General features: G+C 35.1%; 1 pseudogene across 1 annotated transcript; it reads left to right on the top strand.

Moving 5' to 3' along the window:
- The first annotated feature begins 265 nt into the window (after nt 1-265).
- LOC143565951 (putative linoleate 9S-lipoxygenase 5) lies at nt 266-22495 on the top strand (annotated as a pseudogene). The gene is made up of 9 exons (XR_013141158.1): nt 266-512; nt 19246-19535; nt 19641-19878; nt 19970-20314; nt 20467-20552; nt 20627-20734; nt 20813-21087; nt 21179-21450; nt 21683-22495. The product of XR_013141158.1 is annotated as a putative linoleate 9S-lipoxygenase 5 (transcript).
- Nucleotides 22496-23634: the final 1139 nt, after the last annotated feature.

Here is a 23634-nt window from a genome sequence, read left to right as displayed (position 1 = left end):
TCATTTAAATATAAAAGCATGTAGCAGATGTGGACATATAATATACATTAAAGGTGGATAGCCTGGATTATTCTGCATAATCTGAAATTTGACTATTAATTAGTCTTTTTCTATGTTAACTTGACATTAAGGACATAACTCATAAGCATGACGAAAAGGAATATTAAGAAGATTATTGTTAGTCCACGACTGAGGTCTACAAATACCAACTTTTCTTTTGGAGAAGAAAAGACACATCCAAGAAAAGTGGTAAAAGTACCAAAAACCGCCCTTAGTTCCAATATGTGTGGAAGACATACTTCATAAGATTAAGGAGCTTTTCTTCGGACAGAACCATGAGAGCCATAGGACAACGCAGTCAAAAGTTAAAGGGAAAGTCGTGTTGATGAAGAAGAATTTTCTCGACTTTAACGACTTCGGTGCGTCGGTTCAGGATGGAGTTTATGAGTTGCTTGGGCAACATATCTCTATCCAATTCATAAGTGCAACTCATCCTGATCCGGGATCTTCAGGTACTTCACTTACCTTTTATTAAATTATATCATAACTTCATAATCAGTTTAAAATTCTTTATCCTCACTTCCAACTTGCTAACATGATGATACTTTAGTTACGGATGCATGGCCATGGTGTAATGTTATGCGCGGTAATAAGTGCTCTAAGAAATTATAAAACTACATAAGGCTAAGGGTGGTGGGAACCCTAAGGGTACCCTTACTATCTTAATACCCGACCAATTCTGCACCGACATATTAATTTTTATTCTGAACTACTAGAACTATCCTAAAAAAATTTTAATTTTTATTTAAAAATCACGTACTATACATAATTAAACATATAAAAACTTTCATTACAAATAATAAAAAGATTACAAATTACAAACTAAAAAAACTAAAATTAAAAAACGTAAATAAATATATAAAATATTGTTTTCTTAACAAAATTAAATTGTACATTTAGTTAATTATTATTTTTTAAGTAAACTTTTTATTTTGAACGGCCAACAAACATAAAATGCCTACGTACTTTGTACGGGGGTGACCCAATGGCTAAAGGCCACCACCAGCTGGCCCAACACAGCCGTATGGAGCTCTTAAGCGCCTCCAAGTTATCTCTAGTTCCGGGAAAAACCCACCCGTTCGAAGACCCACTAGTTGTAAAACCCGGATGCCCTTAGGATCGAACTGGAGATCACAAAGATCCCAGCCTTACTTCTTTGAGCCACCCATGTTCCTCCAAAGTGTTGTAAGTGAGAATTGAACTTGGGTTTCTATTGAGAAACCCAAACTATTCATTTAGTTAAAAATAAATTACATATTGTGTTAATTAATAATTTCCTTTTCTTTATTTAAAGAAAAATGATATTATCAAAAAAAAATGTAACACCCCGGCTAACTGGGAAACGCCCGAGTGTGACGTACAGATTGTTCAAACACACGTGGCACTATTAAGTGACCATAATAACATTAATTCATTAAATTTTCAAGTACACAAGTTCAACAAATCAACAATACAAGTTTAAATCAAAGATAAACAATAATCCGTTTATTAAATAACCTAAGTAATCTAGGTGTCTTCATACTTCATCCTCTGATCACCGTACCTGTAACATATGTATAAAATAAAGTCAGCTATAAATAGCCGGTGAGTTTCCACAGTTTTAAATACATACATGAAAACCGTACAACTCATGGACAAGTGATAAACGAGCAAGTAAGTCATTTCCCAGTTGGTAACAACCAACGTATTTGGATAATCGCGCAAGTAAGGTCATTTCCAATTGGTAACAATCAACGTACTTGGATAATGAGGCCCTTTTACACTTGATACAAATGGACCGGAGTGAAAAGGGGGGCGTATGATCATACTTAATGAGGCTTCCCAATCGTGCAAGTAATATTCGTGCAAGTAATACAAGTAACACACAAGTCCATATACAAATTGTATTTTTGTAATAGAAGAAACAATACTTGAATTTTTATAAGGATACATATGCTACCCCAAATCATTAAAACATTTAAAAAGTGGTGGTGAAAAACTCACCTAAACGATTGAGGCAAAAGTGATATGAATAACTTGAAAGCGTTTGAGGATAACCACAACCGAACACGTCACGTAAGCCGAAGAAAGCGATCCGCACTAACTAAAGTGAGTAAAAACAAGACTTAATCAATAATCGTACGGGGTTTCTTATCGCATATCTTGAAAGGTGTTATTTTATATTACTTTTATATTTTTGATTATTTTATTATTATTTAAACTTTAACGAAAGGTTGGTTGTTAATATAAATTAAGCACTTTAATGGTGAGAAAACGAAGTTTATATGCTCGAAAAACTTGAACTAATGTGCACAAGTTATATTTATATTTATTGTGTAGCCGTAACAATTTTTAGAAGTTTAAAGTTTACTTTACGTTTATTAAACTATTTTTAAACACGGTTTACGAAAACGGGAAACTTGGTTTTTAATTGTAAAATAGTGAGATTTATTTTATAGTTAGGTTATATGATTCTTATCTAATTTAAAAAGGTTTTTATAATTTTATTTTTATTTTAAATTGGTTAAAATGATTTATTAGTTATTAATAAATAACATGTTATTAAATAATATTAAAAAAAAACGTGACTGACCCAGGTTTCGAACCCGGGTCTTGAGGTTTTCGTGTTCAGTGTGTAACCAGTTGAGCTAGAAAGAACATTCATTTATGTTCAGTTTGTATTGTATTTATATATTAACAGTTTTGAATTATACTAATAATAATAAAAATAATAATAATATGTAGCAGATTGTATAAAAAGAAATTCGCGCTTGACCCGGGTTTCGAACCCGGGTCTCATGTTTAGGATACTAACAAGTTACCAGTTAAACTAGAGAACAATTCAGTTAGGATATGAAAACAGTTTATTATAAACACAAGTTCAACTTCATCTTCTTCACCATATCAAGAACATAAACCCTAAATTTCCAATTGACAAATCTGTTCAATGTTTGTTACAATTAGATTAGGGGTTTTGTTTATTGGTGTAACGATATTAACAAGCATATATTAATTACCTTATAAGGTTTTGTTTTGACCGAAACCCAGTTGCCGGAAAAACAAAAATAGAACTCCTAATTACAACAAATCGGTGTATTAGAGGGGGATTGAGAAGTGTGAGCGAGTTGTGTCGAGTGTAAGGATCCTATTTATACTAGTAGGAGGAGCGTGTACGCGGTTATCACATTAATGGTGAATCCCATGAAATCCAGCGACGATTACGGGGTGTTTTATGGCGAGAAATCACAATTAATTAACGGGATTTTGTTTAATGTCAACGGAGAATCGTTTTGGTACATTTAACTCGGGTTAAAAACACGTCTAAGGGCGGTGGTGGCCACCTCCAGCCCCGGATTCCAGCGGCTAGAGGCCCACCGGAAAAACGTGGACGGGGAAAGGGTTGGGGGCTGGGTAAAGTTTATATTTTATTATATTTTAAAATTCATATTTACACTTTAAGCCCCTCAAATTTCATAATCTTTTAAGTTGAAGATTAGTAATTAAATTTTCATTTCTAACCTTGGACATTTATAATTGAATTATATAATTTTTGGTTTTGGATTGTTTACGCGTTTAACCCGCATGACTCGATCAACGTTTAAGACTCGGAATTTATAAATAATTAAACAACATCGAACGTTGAACTTTAAATGTCGAGAACACCTTTATAATTAATAAATGATCAATAATACATCGAAATGACCCAACGGGTCGGGTTTACAAATACGAATCGAAATTCACGAATGTCACAGCATTCCCTACTTTTCAAAATTTCGTCCCGAAATAAGTTTAAAGAATCCGTATCAAACAAATGGGGATACTTAGTTCGCATTTGATCTTCCCGCTCCCAAGTAAATTCAGCGCCTCGTTTAGATTCCCAACAAACCTTTACCAAAGGTATACGGCTACGTTTGGTCTCTTTGTCCATGCGGTCCATGATTTCTACCGGCTTCTCAACAAAGTGCATAGACTCATCGATGCGCACTTCGTCAAGTAGTACGTGGAGATTTTCCTCAACTAAGCATTTCTTAAGGTTCGACACATGAAACGTCGGATGAACATTCGTGAGTTCTTGCGGAAGTTCAAGAGTATAGGCCACGCTACCAACACGATCGAGAATTTTGAAAGGTCCAACATATCGAGGAGAGAGTTTACCTTTCTTACCGAAACGAACGACGCCCTTCCAAGGAGATACCTTGAGAAGAACATGATCACCAACATTGAACTCGAGAGGTCGTCGACAATTATCCGCGTAGCTCTTTTGGCGACTACGAGCGGCTAAAAGATTTTGTCGAATTTGCGCAATTCGATCAGTGGTCTCTTGGACAAGTTCGGGACCGGTGATTTGGGTTTCACCGATCTTGTTCCAACAAATCGGAGAACGACACTAACGACCATAGAGTACTTCGAATGGAGCCATACCGATGCTCGTATGAAAACTATTATTGTATGAGAACTCAATCAAATGCAAATGAGAATCCCAGTTTCCACCAAAATCCAAAACACAAGACCTAAGCATATCCTCAAGCGTTTGAATCGTTCATTCGGATTGCCCATCGATTTGAGGGTGATAAGCGGTGCTAAGGTCCAAACGAGTTCCCAACGCAGTTTGCAAAGATGACCAAAAGCGAGAAGTAAAATGACTATCACGATCGGAAATAATACGCAAGGGTACACCATGACGACACACGATACGTTGAACATAGATTTGAGCGAGTTGATCAACCGAGAACTTTTCATTGATCGGAATAAAGTGCGCGGACTTAGTCAAACGGTCAACAATAACCCAAATTCCATCGTGGCGGTTTCGAGCGGTTAGGAGTTTGAATACGAAATCCATGGTCACATCTTCCCATTTCCAAATCGGGATGTGCGGTTGCACAAGTAAACCAGATGGTCGCTGATGCTCGGCCTTAACTTTAACGAAAGTAAGGCACTTTGCGACGTACAATGCAATGTCTTTCTTCATACCTAGCCACCAAAATGTGGACCGTAAGTCAAAATACATTTTATCCGCACCGGGATGGATGGAATATCGCGACTTATGAGCTTCGTCCATGATGAAAGTACAAAGATCGTCATGATTGGTAACCCATAAACGATTAAGGTAATATAACAAACCATCATGCTTAGTTTTGAGTTGAAGCTCAGCGCCGCAAGACATTTCATCATGCATATTACCCTCGGTGACCGAGACATGTTGGGCTTCAAAGATTCGGAGTTGGAGGTCGGTTTGAAAGGTCACACTATGAAGCAAGATAAATTTCACATGAGTCTTTCAGCTAAGGGCATTGGCTACAACATTCGCTTTACCGGGGTGGTAGCGAATTTCGCAGTCGTAATCACTAAGTAATTCGGCCAATCGGCGTTGCCGCATGTTCAAATCCTTTTGGTCAAAAATGTGTTGAAGACTCTTGTGGTCGATGAATACCACACATTTTGTGCCATAAAGGTAATGTCTCCAAATTTTCAACGCAAAAACAACAGCACCGAGCTCGAGATCATGCGTCGTGTAATTCCTTTTATGAACTTTGAGTTTCCGTGAAGTGTAAGTGATGACTTTACCTCGTTGCATAAGGACACAACCGAGGCCTTGATTGGAAGCATCGCAATAGACAACAAAGTCCTCGTTGCCTTTGGGGAGAGCAAGGATCGGCGCATCGCAAAGCATACGCTTGAGAGTTTGGAAGGATTTATCTTTCCTTGGTCCCCACACGAAAGGCTTATCCTTATGAGTCAAAGCGGTTAGGGGCAAAGCGATCTTGGAAATATTTAGGATATGGCGACGATAATAACCCGCGAGATCAAGAAACGAACGAACTTCGGTAGGAGAGTTGGAGTCTTCCAATTCTTGATGGCCTCGACTTTGGCGGGGTCAACGTGAATACCCTTTTCGTTTACTATGTGCCCTAAGAACGGAATTTCGCTCAACCAGAATTCACACTACGAGAACTTCGCATAAAGTTTTTCCTTCCTCAAGAGATCAAGGATGGAATGAAGGTGCTTTGTATGCTCAGTTTTGGACTTAGAATATATGCGAATATCATCAATAAAGACAATCACGAATTTATCTAAGTATGGCTTACACACGCGGTTCATGAGGTCCATGAATACCGCGGGTGCATTGGTTAACCCAAAGGGCATAACCCTAAACTCGTAATGTCTGTATCGAGTCCGAAAGGCGGTCTTGGGTACATCATCTTCATGCACGCGTAGTTGATGATAACCCAAACGAAGATCAATCTTGGAGAAGCAAGAAGATCCTTGAAGTTGATCAAAGAGATCGTCGATGCGAGGCAAGGGGTAACAATTTTTGACCGTAAGCTTGTTGAGCTCGCGGTAGTCGATACACATACGGAAGGAACCATCTTTCTTCTTGACGAACAAAATGGGTGTGCCCCAAGGTGATGAACAAGGGCGAATAAACCCTTTTTCCGAAAGTTCTTGGAGTTGGCTACACAATTCTTGCATCTCGGAGGGTGCAAGACGGTAAGGAGCCTTCGCAATCGGAGTTGCACCAGGCATGAGATCGATGCGGAACTCAACTTCTCGAACGGGAGGAAGACCAGAAACGTCATCGGGAAACACCTCGGGATACAAACAACTGGAATGTCTTCGATCTTTTGCTCCTTCTTTTTAACGACGTGAGCCACGAATGCTACACATTTCTTGGGCAAATAAGTTTGGGCTTGAAAGCAAGTTATGAGGTTAAGGCTCGAAGGAGAGGGCTTTTCACCAATAACATGAAGAGTTTAACCATCGGAAATCGGAATACGAATAATCTTCTCGAAGCAAACGATTTCAGCACGGTGAGAGGACAACCAATCCATGCCTACAATAATTTCGAAACTTCCCAATTGCATCGGGATGAGGTCAATTGAGAATGTGTGTCTATTAAGATTCATCTTGCAACTTCGAATAACGGAATCGATCTTCACGGATTTACCATTCGCTACTTCAACAGTGTGCGAGCTCTTAAGTTTAGATCGAGGTTTAGCAAGCAAGGACTCAAATTCAAAAGACACAAAACTCATATCGGCACCGGTATCAAATAAAAGGGTTGCAAAGTGGTCGTCTACAAGAAACGTATCGTTCACCACATCGCCGTTTTTTACTTTTGGTGGGCATTCATCACGAAAGCACGCCCACGGTTATCTTGAGGAGCTTGAACGGCTTGAGCGGCTTGACCCTCTTGAGGTGCAGGTGCTTGAATAGCTAGCTGTGGGGAAGCTTGATTAGCCAACAATTGAGGAATTTGTGGCAGAATCGCTTGTTAGGCTTGGTAAGCTTGAAGCTGAAATTGCGGAGCACGAGCCAGCTGAAGTGTGTTCACGTTCGCGAGCCGTGGACACGCGTTGCGGAAGTAGCCAAGGCGCCACAATTATAGCAAGCTCTCGTTTGGTTGATGGGTTGGACTTATGGTACGGGTCAGGGATTCGGTGAAACAGCCCGCGGGGAAGCCGCTATGGTGGTTTCACGACAAGTGGGGCTAAGGTGCCAGTAACTGTTGAAACGGGTGCACTGTCGGCAAGAGGCATAGGCGAGATTGTGACGTTGGCAGGTGCTACCAAACGGGTGAGGTCCGCCATAGGGTTTCTTGAGAGGTGGTGCGTGATTGGCTTGAGGTTGGGGTTGTTAGGTTAGCGCATAGTTCTTGCGCTTCTTGTTGCGGTTTTGGGAGGAGTATGCGGGTTTGGATGATTCGGGTTTGGGTTCTTTGGGTTCGGCAGCAGGTTTATCAACCGGTTTCTTGGATGATTTCAATGTCAAAGTCCCAACTTTGGCATGGTTATCGGTTAAGGTTGCGGCTAGGTTGATTGCGTCGCCAAGTTCTTTAGGCAAACTACTGAAAACACTGTCTTGGATCTATCTCGGTAGTCCCCTAGTGTACTTCTCGAATGCACGCGAGGTAGGGGTAACAAGATGCGGCACCAACACACTAAGTTCGTTAAAACGAGTGGTGTAAGTGGAGTGCTCACCACCCTCTTGCTTAAGGTTCCAAAACTCAGCCTCCAAATTCATAAGCTCATTTGGAGGGCAAAACTGTTGGGTCATGAGATCCTTCAATTCGTTCCATGGCAAAGCCATGGCAGCTTCAGTACCGCGGTTCGTCTTTTCCTTGACCCACCATGTCACACCCCGACCAATGAAGGCGGAAACGTCGAGACGCGACATGATTGCTCATTGCACAATGACACTATAAAGTTACAATATTTAAACAACTCATTTAAATCCATATCATCATAAATAACACAACAATTGTTCATACAAAATGCCAAATAGATAGATAAACAAATAACTTGTTCTTTTATTTTCTAATATCCTAAAGCCAAGATAATAAGTTTCTTCAAGTAATCCAATCAAGCTAACATCAAAACTATAACATTGCATAAAATAGAGTTTGTCAACACGAAGGTTGGTGAGCAATTTTCATAGTTTTGGACAATAAGTATATAGTATGAAATCCACAACTAGTATATGAAAACAATAAATAATAGCAACAATTTAGATAATAAAAACGTCAATAAGAATACATTGACGAACCGTCAATAAGAATACATTGACGACAATAATGAAATCGTCAATAAGAATACATTGACGACACCTTTCTTTATGGGGATACCACATATACTCGGAATTAACGTATGATCATACTTTGATGAGGCTACCCGCCTTAGCATTCAAGAGGCTACTCGCCTTAGCATTCAAGAATTTGCACATAATCATGTAAAGCATATAACACCAAATCGAGCATTTATTTAAGTAAACATATACAATACGTGTTGTGGTTTAAGACTCAAGTATAAATCATTTAAATTTGAATAAGTATGCAATGCCACCCCCAAAATGAAAGATGGAAAACGGGGGATGAAAAAGTACTCACATTAACAAGTAACTTGAAAGATAGTGTCGTGAATAATCGGAGAGATAGGTTTAACAAGCAAGACCTATATTAAACGGGTCTTGTGTTAGTAGGTAGTCTTGGAAGGGTTTAAAATAAAATACATGACAAATAAAGTAAATAAATAAAGTTTAGGATTTAAAATGTAACTATTTGAGAAATTAAATAAACGAGTTTTGTAAAATAAGTTTACTCGAAACCGCGTCTCGGTATTCTATTCATTAGTTTTTTTCTTTTTTTACTCAACCTATGTTAAGTAATAATGTGGGTTAAAATGCGATATTGCAAAACCCTTGGTTATAAGAATACCAAAACGAGGTATAAACGAGTGTTCGGGTTTGTCGGTTCGAGACTTGATAATTGACCAAGCTCACAGTTAACTTCCCAAAATAATAAATGTTATGAGATAACTCAATAAAATCAAAATAGACTTAACCAAGTATGTAGTTCTATTGTGAAGAACCTTAACGTTCGTTAAGCGAGTATACGACCTTATCAGTTCGAACTTGTTATAAGATCAAGTTGGTTACCGACATGCCAAGTATGTTTAGAAATTAACTAAAATTGATTTAAAATATAATCTTGAAGAAAAATATGAGTTTTGGTGGCTAAAAACACACTTGTGTGTCTTAAGCGAGTGAACTCGGTTTAGTTTGGTTTTTGGTTCGGTCCTTGACTCGGAATAAGACCGAGGATGGTTACCACATACCCAATTACCTTGGAACTTGTAAAATAACTTATAAATAATAATACTCAAGTTTTACATTCAAAAAGTTAACAATAAAGCTTTTAAACAAAAGTTCGGTTTTTGGTTCGGTCCTTGACTCGGAATAAGACCGAGGATGGTTACCACATACCCAATTACCATGGAACTTGTAAAATAACTTATAAATAATAATACTCAAGTTTTACATTCAAAAGGTTAACAATTATGCTTTTAAACAAAAGTTCGGTTTTTGGTTCGGTTCTCAACTCGGGATGAAACCGAGGCTAGTCACCACATACCCAATACCATGGAACTTGACAAATATGAACAATAAACTAAAATGTGTAGAAGTTAAGCAAGTATAAAAAGTTATATGGTTAGATTTGTTAAATATATAAACAAGGACTACAAAGTCCTCCATGTAACCTTACCTTACTAGCCCGACATTTCAACCAGCCGAGACCGAAGAAATGAAAGACCGAAGGTAAACAAGGAGTGTATATTATATATATGTTGTAACATCAAGCTTTAAGTATTGAGAAGTTAGTTAAAATGAAAGATTAGCTTATGAAGAACAACCTTAGAATTCAAGAATTTGAGAGAGAAATGAAGAAATGAGCAAGCACAAATGAAGAAGATGTGTGTGTGTATATAGGGTAAGTTGAATGGGTCTTTCATAAAGAGTGTTTCATGAAAATGGGTTGGTTATATACCCAAGAAAGCACAAACTACAAATGGGTCCTTCAAGTCTCCATTTTGGTAGTTTTAGTCCCTGGAGTTCGTTTTGAACATTTTCGGGGAATTTTAAGAACCGAAAAGGGTGTTTTTTTTTATCCAACAACTATAAAACAAATATTTAACATACAATTCATCATTTTGATAATATCAAAAGGTTTGGGATACAAAACGGGTCGGGTTTACATTAAGAATACAAGTATAAAATAACCCGAAATTGACAAATGTCACACACCATGTAAGTGCGCCTTCCTCGAACATACCTGTAGCGAATCGGGTTCGCTTATCATCAGGACATTAAATTTTGTAAAACACGTTTTCCATCTTTTCATACCACTGAAGTAGGGCAGTGGCACCTTGATTTCCATTAAACTTGGTAGGTTTGGCATCAGTAAAGTTCTTGTAGGTTACAATGGGATCTGAATGAGGGGGAGGAGAAGGGTTAACGTTAGCCATGATGTTCTGGTGCATCTAGGTCATGATATTAGGGAGGACCGCTGTCAGTTGCTTAGTGATCTGAGAAGTTGTCTTGCGGCTAGAGGTTCCAGATGATTGGCGCTTAAGGTTACGGGAAGCCATTCTGCGAACAAGGGTAACGAAAATCGTTAGACTCGGAATAGTGCATGATATATATAAAGAAAATAAATCTTTCGTAAAGTTTGTTAAAATATGAAAACCATAAATATAATATAAGTGTTGTGAGGGACTTAGGGTTTTCACAAACCACCATGGACTCTCATGTTCCAACACAAAATCGAAATTTCAAAAATAACTCGAACCAAAAGCTGGGTATTCGTGTATCACCATGACTTGACAGACTTTCGGTTAAAACACATTGTAAACATAGAGAGTCAGAGTCACACGTTGCATGAACCACCATGACTTGTGTGACATCCTAAGGGATGCAACCATATCCTTATTTACAAAGAGGATATGATCACGGTTGAAAACATAAAGTGGTGACTCGTATGGCGTTTGGGTGGTACATTTTGGCCTAATAAGTTCCATGCCCTTCCCGAACTCTCCAGGTAAGCAATCGGTTCCAACGTCTGATTGGATATATGCGCATTGCTTATCCTTAGGTTTCATGAACCTTGGTGTCAAGAGTTCGGGAAACAAGCACGTCCCCCTTCCAGTTACTACATACATACCCGCCATGACGAATAAGCTTTATGCAGAAGAATTATCGGAACACCCAAACGAAACTTGTTTATAAATCCTTTGAAAATTTTGATTTTTTTAGGCCTAAGCCTTGGACTTGTGTGTGCGTTTGTGTTCATGCGGCGTAAACGAATTAAGCAATACGGTAATAATAGTAAGTGCGTTCAAACAATCAAATAAAGGCCCATATAATTTTCTAATCATGAAACCTAAACAATTAAGCTATAGCTAAACTAGAGAACTACGTCTAATGCCCTATCTAATAGTCACGGCTCTGATACCAATCTGTAACACCCCGGCTAAAGCGGAAATGCCCGAGTGTGATGTACAGATTGCTCAAACACACGTGGCACTATTAAGTGACCATAATAACATTAATTCGTTAAATTTCCAAGTACACAAGTTCAACAAATCAACAATACAAGTTTAAATCAAAGATAAACAATAATCCGTTTATTAAATAACCTAAGTAATCTAGGTGTCTTCATACTTCATCCTCTAATCACCGTACCTGTAACATATGTATAAAATAAAGTCATCTATAAATAGCCAGTGAGTTTCCACAGTTTTAAATACATACATGAAAACCGTATAACTCATGGACAAGTGATAAACGAGCAAGTAAGTCCTTTCCAGTTGGTAACAACCAACGTACTTGGATAATCGCGCAAGTAAGGTCCTTTCCAATTGGTAACAACCAACGTACTTGGATAATGAGGTTCTTTTCCACTCGATACAAATGGACCGGAGTGCAAAGGGGGGCGTATGATCATACTTAATGAGGCTTCCAATCGTGCAAGTAATATTCGTGCAAGTAATACAAATAACACACAAGTCCATTACGAATTGTAGTTTTGTAATAGAAGAAACAATACTTAAATTTTTATAAGGATACATATGCTACCCCAAATCATTAAAACATGTAAAAAGGGGTGGTGAAAAACTCACCTTAACGATTGAGGCAAAAGGGATATGAATAACTTGAAAGTGTTTGAGGATAACCACAACCGAACACGTCACGTAAGCCGAAGCAAGCTATCCGCACTAACTAAAGTGAGTAAAAACAAGACTTAATCAATAATCGTACGGGGTTTTATTATTGCATATCTTGAAAGGTGTTATTTTATATTATTTTTATATTTTTGATTATTTTATTATTATTTAAGCTTTAATGAAAGGTTGGTTGTTAATATTAATTAAGCACTTTAGTTGTAAGAAAACGAAGTTTATATGCTCGAAAAGCTTGAACTATTGTGTAGAAGTTATATTTATATTTATTGTGTTGCCAAAACAATTTTTAGAAGTTTAAAGTTTACTTTACGTTTATTAAATGATTTTTAAACACGGTTTATGAAAACGGGAAACTTGGTTTTTAATTGTAAAATAGTGAGAATTATTTTATAGTTAATTTATATGATTCTTATCTAACTTAAAAAGGTTTTTATAATTTTATGTTGATTTTTAAATTGATTAAAATGATTTATTAGTTATTAATAAATAACCTGTTATTAAATAATATTAAAAAAAAACATGACTGACCCGGGGGGTCTTGAGGTTTTCGTGTTCAGTGTTTAACCAGTTGAGCTAGAAAGAACATTCATTTATGTTTGGTTTGTATTGTATTTATATATTAACAGTTTTGAATAATACTAATAATAATAACAACAATAATAATAATATGTAGCAGATTGTATAAAAAGAAATTCGTGCTTGACTGGGTTTCGAACCCGGGTCTCATGTTTAGGATACTAACAAGTTACCAGTTAGACTAGAGAACAATTCAGTTAGGATATGAAAACAGTTTATTATAAACACAAGTTCAACTTCATCTTCTTCACCATATCAAGAACATACCCCCTAAATTTCCAATTGACAAATCTGTTCAATGTTTGTTACAATTAGATTAGGGATTTTGTTTATTGGTGTAGCAACATTAACAAGCATATATTAATTACCTTATAAGGTTTTGTTTTGACCGAAACCCAGTTGCCGGAAAAACAGAAATAGAACTCCCAATTACAGACAAATCGGTGTATTAGAGGGGGATTGAGAAGTGTGAGCGAGTTGTGTCGAGTGTAAGGATCCTATTTATACTAGTAGGAGGAGAGTGTACGCGGTTATCGCATTAATGGTGAATCCCGTGAAATCCGGCGACGATTACGAGGTGTTTTATCGTGAGAAATCACAATTAATTAGTGGGATTTTGTTTAATGTCAACGGAGAATCATTTTGGTACATTTAACTTGGGTTAAAAACACGTCTAAAGGCGGTGGTGGCCACTTCTGGCGCCGGATTCCGGCGGCTAGAGGCCCACCGGAAAAACGTGGACGGGAAAGGGGTGGGGGCTGGGTAAAGTTTATATTTTATTATATTTTAAAATTCATATTTACACTTTAAGCCCCTCAAATTTCATAATCTTTTAAGTTGAAGATTAGTAATTAAATTTTCATTTCTAACCTTGGACATTTACAATTGAATTATATAATTTTTGGTTTTGGATTGTTTACGCGTTTAACCCACACGACTCGATCAACGTCTAAGACTCGGAATTTATAAATAATTAAACAACATCGAACGTTGAACTTTAAATGTCGAGAACACCTTTATAATTAATAAATGATCAATAATACATCGAAACGACCCAACGGGTCGTGTTTACAAATACGAATCGAAATTGACGAATATCAAAAAAAAAAATAAAACCCACATTCTCTATACCTGCCCACCTTCTTCAATCATCTAAACCCACTCTCCTTCTTCATCGATGGAAAAAAGAAAACAAACAAAAATAAGGGCATGAAGGCAATCATTACCAAATAGAAGAGAGAGAATCGGAGGATACCACTCGGGACACTACCCACTGAATATTTTTGGAGGGCCGGCAGCGATGTTCACTGGCAGGGTACCCGAGCTCCACCCCACCACCCTAAGGCAGATAAATTGCTCTATTTATATATGTAATGGCTATAACTATTTAGAAAGCAACGGGGTCACTCATTTTGTTACAGACTAAATGCATGCCTGAGTTTATTTTGTATCCAAGACATGAATATTCCTTTGTGAGAGCGTAGTTATGTCGGTCTCCGGTGAATCTTCAAGGCTTTTTCTTTTAGTTTTTTTCTTTTTCATATACTCTAATTATAAGAAAATTATATGGCCTGTTAATTTTCATTTTTAAATTGGATTCCCCATCTTCATAACTCACACCACAAATTATATGGAAGCGTGCTAATGTAAATTCTCATACTCTTTACGTCCCATTAAAACATTAAAAGTGTTATAGTTTGAAAAACACAAAATTTAAGATACATTGAATGATTACATTTTTTGCTTCTTAAATGATAATAATACCATTGGAAATTAGGTCCATTAAAAGTGTTATAGTTTGAAAAACACAAAATTTAAGATACATTGAATGATTACATTTTTTGCTTCTTAAATGATAATAATACCATTGGAAATTAGGTCCATCAATATTGTTTATTAATGCTAGTTGTGTGTGTTTAAGGGTAAATTTGGAAATTGTCTAATAAATTTTGAAAGTAAACATTAGTAATAGGACAAATAAAAATAGAAACATGGACATTTTTAATGGTACGGAGGAAGTATTTTAGTGTTCACTATTTATCCCGTATGTTATAATTTATTGTGGTTTGTGATCAGGAAAATGTATTATTTAATTAATTAAAATATATATTGGAGAATCAGAAGTGAAATATTTATAAACAATAAATATATATGGATGTGGCGAAGGATTCTATGGAAAACCCTAAGGAAAAGTTTAAAGATTTTGTTATATTTGTTACATTCAATTCCAAAAGTATGGAATAGATATATGATTTAATAGTGATTTCATATATTCATTCCATATATTTGTTTTGAATATAAAAGGACAAAATACATTAAAAAAATAATAAATAAGTATTATTTAATTAAAGATGAGCAATCAGATGTAAAGAATTTTAAAAAATAAACAAATTTTATAAATAGAAGTGTTTTTTAACTAAATTATATGGATGAAAATAAGGATTTCGATGCAAATGCTCTTAAAACATCCTATTCGTCGCAAACAGCGTAGTGCCATCCCATTCTCTCTTAGGTTTCCCCGTTTTGATTTATTTTTAAAATAGAAAATTACTAAACATATCTGTTTATATTATTTAACTATTTTTTATGTAAATAATACTCATAATGACTAAATTTAATAAATTATTTACTGAAAAATAAATTACGCGAGCGCACACACACATACATATATATAGGGAGAGTTCAAATGAAAACTCTTATTAAAGAGAACTTGATAACTAATAATGAATTACTTAGCATTTTTTTTTAAAACTATGCTATAATTTTTTTTTATTTCATCCTTCTTATACATAAATATTGTTCAAAAAACAAACCCCGATATAGTACACATATGCAGTAGTGTGTATCGCATGCATATAATAACATTATATTGCATATGACGCAGCACTATTGCACATAAGAATACATACTAATGCATATATCCAATATAAAACTATTGCAATATAATATACACATTATTGCATATTGTAATTCAACATTATTACACATATGCACTACATCGACTTTTATTTATTTACTTTTTATGTATGCATTTAATATAACACTATTGCACATATACAATATACACTATTGTATATATGTAACTCAACTCTATTTCACATATGCAATAAACATTATTGCACACATGTCAACATTACTTCATATATACATTACACCAACTTTTTTTTTCAATTTTTATTTATTTATAGTAAAGATTAACAAAACTTAGGAAGGTTCAAAGAAATTTTTTTTTTGAAAATATTTAAAAAAAAACAAATTAAAAATATTTTTTTATTAGTTTTCGAGTCTCCTCTTTTAGAAGAGCTCCTCTCTTATCCTTTCCACATATATATATATATATAGGGGATGGTTCAGACGAAAAATAATATTACTACGGGATATGCAAGAAATGAATATGAACCACTAGTTTTATTTTAGGTTTTAAATGATTAAAGATAAATAAAGAAAGTATAAATACATTCTCTCTTCAATTAATATAACTAATAAACTATAATAGTTATCTATTCAATTAATATAACTAATCAAATTATTATAATTGAAAAATATTAAGAATTCATTTATTTTTATAACTTATTTTTTCTCTTTTGAATTTTTATTCTACACAAGTACAATTTATTAATACATTAAAATTTCTTTCTATCCAAAACTAATTTCTTCCAACTCAATATTTTAATATATATCAACACGTAGTTACATTGTGATGAATAGTACAAAAAACTATCTTATACGTGTTTGCATTAAATATCAACAAAAAAATACAACCTACACAAAAACATATAACATACATTTGTTCTAAGAATAAGAAAACATATAACTTACACACGAAAAACATATAACCTACACACAAAATTCAGCATCAATAAAATACACACGCACACGAAAACGTATAACCTACACATGAAAAATATATAACCAACACATGAAAAATTGATCCTATACAAATATAATTTATTCATACATTAAAATTTCTTTCTATCCAAAGCCAATTTCTTCCAAAACTCAATATATCAGTATCCATCAACACGTAGTTACATTGTGATGAATAATACAAAAACTATCTTACATATATTTGCATTAAATGTCAATAAAAAATATACAACATACACAAAAACACAAATCTAAACTTGTTCTAAAAATAAGAAAACATATAATCTACACACGTATAGGATATATGTAACTTTGTGTAATTTATATAATTGTTGATGGTTAATTATATATGTGAGTTACATTCTTTTTTGAATGTTGTACGCTTTTATTGCTCAAAATAAATGTGTGTTTATATAATTTTGTGTATATTGTATATTTATTGTTTATATTTAATGGACACATTTGTATGATATTTTTTTTATTATTATTTATCACAATAATTTTTCTAAGTATATCAATTGAAAAAAAAAATATCATATTTCGATATTTATTGTTAAAAACTACACGTTGATATATGCTAATAAATTGAGTAAAAAGGAATTGTTTTTTTTTTAAATAAAGAAATAGTATTATATGAATAAATTGTATTTTTTGGATAAAATAAAAAGAGAGTAAATAAATTATAAAACTAAATTAGTGTTTTTATCTTTTTAATTATTATAATTAAATTGTTAGGTATATTAATCAGAGAACACTTGTGGCCTAGTGGTAGGAGGCTTGGGTTCTCTAATGGAGACTCAAGTTCGAATCCCACTTGTGTCACTTTTGGGTGGATATTGACAATGAAGGATTTAAGCTAGGCCTTGTGTAAAGGTTGTCAATTCGAACCCTAAGCCCACTTAGGTTTCCGTCCCACCGTGTGATACGCCAGGTCAAACTCTGAAGCCAGGGTGGGCCCGATTAAGACAACACAGTCTGGCCAGAATGGGACGTCAGGATTCTCCAAATTTGGAGAGTGCGGTAGCCTAAATACAAGATGGTCGCCGTTCTAAAAATATTAGAGAGAGATTTATTATGGTTGTATTAATTGAATATTGAGAGTGCATTTATTGTTGTATTTACATCCTTTTCATTTATTTTTAAACATTTAAAACATAAAATAAAACCATTTGCTCATATTCATTTCTCGCAATTTTCACACCAATGTCATTTCTCGCCTAAACTTAAGTTTTGTATATATATATATATATATATATAGAGAGAGAGAGAGAGAGAGAGAGAGAGAGTGGAGGGATAATTTGAGAACCTTGTTGAGTTTTAAGAACTTAAGAACTTCATTCTTGACCACACATTTAATTAAATAGATTAGATTATATGGTTGTGATTAAAAAAATTAAGTAGAAGAGAGAATAAAGATGTATAGTGATTACACTAATTTAAACGTCCGTTACACCTATGTAATAAGTCGACTCGATGCGTAAAAGATTCTGCAATTTTTCTACGAATATGTAACCTATATATATGAAAAAAAAATGCTACGTTGAGTTTTTTCGAGTTCTTAAAACTCAAAGTGGTTCTTAAAAGAAAACTCCCATATATATATACACACACATTATAGTTTTTAAAATATAAACTGACGTAAGATCTTGCCGTAAAGACGTAGACTAGTTAACATGAAAATAATCGATAGAAAACAACATGCATGAAACCTTTAGCGGTTGTCGCATGCCAAAACCAAAAATGGCAATGATAACATGTAGTTATGAAGAAGATGGTAAAATAGTATTTGTATATTGTTATTTGGGCCATTCTAAAAGAAGCCCATATATATAACATAATTCAATTCAAAGCATAATTCTTTCGGCTCGGCCGAATCATTTAAATTCTCAAAACCGGCCCTGAATTTCAAGTAAGTTCACAAAAGTTAAAAAAAAGATTTCAATGTATTTTGGAAAATAAGCTTGAAATATTTTCGACAAACAATTTGTGTTTTCAGAAAATGATTTCTTCAAATTAAAAATCATTTTTATTATCGGCAAATTTCTTATACAATGTAAGATATTACTATTAAAAATGATGCTTCAACATATGGAAATGGAAGATATTTGTTGCTGTGTATTCTTTAAACATGTGGTAGCTAGTAATATTTAAATTAATATATCTCACTATGATTTTTAATAACAATTATATAGAACTCTTAGAAACTTTGGAGTTTTAAACAAATGATGACTTATGTACATTTTTACAGAAAGAAGTTTGAGAGGAAAGCTTGGAAAATCAGCAAACTTGGAAAACTGGATTAGCACAATTAGCCCTGTCACAGCCGAGGAATCATCATATGAAATCACATTTGATTGGGATGAAGAGATAGCACTGCCAGGAGCCTTTTTGGTAAAAAATCATCACCCTAATCAATTTTATCTCAAGACACTAACTCTAGAAGACGTTCCTAGTCACGGTCAAGTTCATTTTGTTTGCAATTCATGGGTTTACCCAACCAATAACGACTATGGTGATCGCATATTCTTCGCGAATAAGGTACCGCTTGACATATAACTTCGTGTTTCATGCATTTTTTCTAGAGATTGATGTTCCACTTTGAGCTTATTTGACGAGCCACGTACGCTTTAATAACGATTTCAGGCTTATCTTCCGAGTGAGACACCCAAACTACTACGTCCTTATAGAGAGGATGAGTTGGTAATCCTGAGAGGAAATGGGCTGGGGATGCTTCAAGAAAGGGACAGGGTTTACGACTATGCATTGTATAATGACTTGTCAGATCCGGATAATGAGGCAAATGTGCGCCAAATTATTGGAGGGTCATCTCAGTATCCCTACCCACGTGGAGGTAGAACGAGCAGACCACCAACAGAAAAAGGTTAGTTACAACAAAACAAGTTCATGTAGGACAGTGACTATGATCTATAAGTTAAGGATATGCTAAAAGATTTGGTTTCGGATTTTGATAGATCCTATGACTGAGAGTAGGCTTCCAGTAATTGAGATTAGTACGATATATGTTCCAAGAGATGAGCGGTTCAGTCACTTGAAGAGGTCTGACTTCATAGCTTATGAATTAGAAGCTGTCCTGAAGTTACTTCTTCCCCGGTTTGAAGATCTATCTGATGACACACCTAACGAATTTGACTCATTACAAGATGTCATGAAGCTTTATAGTGGAGGACTCAAAATTCCTGAAGGGCATTCCCTTGTTTATAACATACTAAAAGACAGCTCGTTACAATTGATTAAAGAATTTTTTCGTTCTGATGGTGAGGGACTTGCCACATATTCGGTACCACAAGTCATCCAAGGCACTAATTCTGCATGTCTTAAATTAGATGCACAGAAAAGGAGACACAAGGTTTTATACACAAAGCCACATTATAAATGAACCCACACTTTTTAATTTATGCCATATACCTATCGCCACAAGCACATTGACTATCCATATTCTTTTCACTAGATAATCCATATGCTTGGAGCACCGATGAAGAATTTGCTAGGGAAATGTTGGCTGGAGTGAACCCGGTTTCGATTCAGCTTTTGAAAGTAAGCTATGGCCCTCTTTGGAGTTACAATTTTCCACCAGAGAAAAATAACATATCTAACTTGTATATTTGCAGGAATTTCCTCCAACAAGCAAACTGGACGCAGAAGTCTATGGTAACCAACATAGTTCAATAAGATCATATCACATAGAGGAACATCTTGATGGTTCAAATGTAGAAGAAGTAAAGTCCAAAGTTGAATTTGTAACCTAATAACATTTTAAAGTTTATTGTTAAAACATAGCGAAATTTGTCATGCAGGTAGTAAAAGCCAATAGGCTTTTTATACTGGATCATCATGACTGACTAATGCAACTTCCAGCAAGATTTACGCCACACGAACTTTGCTCTTGTTACAAAATGATGGAAATTTAAAACCAATAGCAATTGAGTTAAGCTTGCCTCATCCAGACGATGAAAAGCTTGGCGCCATTAGCAAAGTATGCACAGCCGCGAAACTTGGAGTCGAAGCAGAAATTTGGAAGTTAGCTAAAGCATATGTAGCTGCGAATGACTCCGGAGTTCATCAACTCATACTGGTACCTAAACGATAGGAACGCCTGAATAATTCCTATATGAGTACAAATCCATTTATAGTATTAAACTAGCATTGATATCCATTTTATGTTTCATAGGTTGAACACCCATGCTGTTATTGAGCCATTTGTGATAGCAACAAATAGGCAACTAAGTGTGCTCCATCCCATCTACAAGCTTCTGCAGCCTCATTTTCGTGATACAATGAACATCAATGCTTCAGCTAGGACTATTTTGATCAATGGTGGAGGTATTTTAGAAACAACTTTCTTCACCGGGAGATATTCAATTGAATTAAGTTCACAGATATACAAAAAATGGGTATTCCCCAACCAGGCTCTCCCTAAAGATCTTATAATGAGGTAAGTGATCCGTTTACCACCTTTCTAAACATGAGCTAATTAAAAGACCAAGGAATGAGTCCATAACATATAAATTTTAGCTATATAATATTTTCTTGTCACCTCACATATTATTATCGAACTTAGATATAAATCCAACTTGCATAATAGAAACACAAATGGCTCCATCCAACTTAATTAGTTAATGTACAACTTGCATGATAAGTTACAAGCAGGTCCTTTTGATATATAGGGGTATGGCAGTTGAGGACTCAAATTCTCCTCATGGCCTACAACTAATGATCGAAGATTACCCGTATGCTGTAGATGGGCTTGAGATTTGGTCAGCGATTGAAACATGGGTTGAGGATTATTGCAGGTTTTACTACAAAAATGATATGATGGTGCAAGAGGACACTGAACTCCAGTCCTGGTGGAAGGAACTTCGAGAGGAGGGACATGGTGACTTGAAAGACGAGCCATGGTGGCCTACTATGAGTTCTGTTCAAGATGTTATCGATAGTTGCACTATAATAATATGGATATCTTCTGCTCTTCATGCAGCAGTGAACTTCGGACAATACCCTTATGCAGGATACCCCCCTAATCGACCAACTTTAACTCGTAGGCTTTTACCCGAACCCAACACTCCTGAGTACGACGAGTTAACACAGGATCCTGAGAAAGTGTTTCTAAAAACAATTAGTCCGCAATTTCAGTCACTTCTTAGCATGTCACTAATAGAGATATTATCAAGGCATACTTCAGATGAGATCTACCTTGGGGAAAGAGATTGTCCTGAGTGGACATTAGACGAAGAACCTTTGAAGGCATTCGAAAAATTTGGCAGTAAGCTCAAAGAGATTGAGGAAAGAATCATGAAGATGAATCAAGATGAGAGGTTGAAGAATAGGTATGGACATGTTAAGGTGCCATACACTCTACTATACCGCAGTAGTGAAGAGGGACTTACTGGGAGGGGCATTCCTAACAGTGCGTCTATATGAAACTTCTTTACCTAATGTTTCTTAAATATGTATGCTTGTATATCTTGCGAATTTGGACAAATTTGACGTTCTTTTTTTTATTTGTGATGTTGTGATATGGTGGTTGTAAATTTTAAGGGTGATCTGTTTGTTTTTTTTCTTTAGGTTTTTGGTTTCTTTATAACCGGAAAACCTTCCAAATCGTATAATCACTCTCAGATTAAAGTATTTCGTCAGCAAGAAATCTATAATCAAATAAGACTGAAAGTGTTTCTTAAGAACAAGACGCGGTTTATGAGAAAATGAAGTTGTAAAATTCGTTGGTGAAAAGGGATCAACTGAATTCCATCATACTGGAGTTCATTCGTCTCCATGAATTGTTCCAACATTTCATGAAGGGGTATGATAATTAGCATTACAATCGCCTGTAACTGCTACAACACCAAAGTCGTATCCAATGCCCAAATTTGATTCTAATGATCAAATTTGATCCGGATGACCAAAGTTGACCCTAATAACCAAATTTGATTCTAGTGAATAATGTGCTACTGAAGAAACTTTGGTAATGAAGACCAAAGTTAGTTTTTCCTCAACCTTGTAGATCTGATGCATTTTCATTGAAGTAATTATTAAGCAAAAAAATTTCATCAATTAGCGAGACCTCTGCCAGCTCGAATAAAACAGATAACCGAATCGTATCTGTATCTGTATCCCAAAAAACCGTAGCCGAATTTGTAGCTTGATTTTCGATTTGGTTATAACCGAAAACAGAATTCGGAATTCGATTTTCGGTCCGAGTTGCAAATTTGCTTTTTCTTTTTTGGAATGGTTTTTGTTTAGTTTATTTAGTTTAACCAAATTAATCGATTAAAAGTTAGATCTATTTATTAATTTATATGCTAACCATTTAACACAATCTTTTTCAAAGCCCATGTCTAATCCATATTCACTTAAGAAAAAAAGAACCAAGACGAAACTCCTGATATCCAAATAACTCATCACCGATACCATGACAAAATCCTAGCGTCGCAAACAAAGTTCCTCATCGTCGATCACCATCGTGTTTCTCTTAATCACTCGCCACCGGTGTATCTTTATACTTACAATATGTGATTTTATACTATATATTATAGTAATTCAATAGTTTGATTTGTCTACTCTTTTTTTTTTGAATTCAAATAAAACAATTTAAATCGATTTATTAAGTTTTAACCGAAAT

The sequence above is a fragment of the Bidens hawaiensis genome, unplaced genomic scaffold (genome assembly GCF_021521415.1).
Source record: "Bidens hawaiensis isolate Kalapana, Puna unplaced genomic scaffold, B.hawaiensis_p1.1 tig00022666_1, whole genome shotgun sequence".
In the NCBI taxonomy this organism is placed as follows: Eukaryota; Viridiplantae; Streptophyta; class Magnoliopsida; order Asterales; family Asteraceae; genus Bidens; species Bidens hawaiensis.
This window is presented reverse-complemented; position numbering and strand designations above follow the sequence as displayed.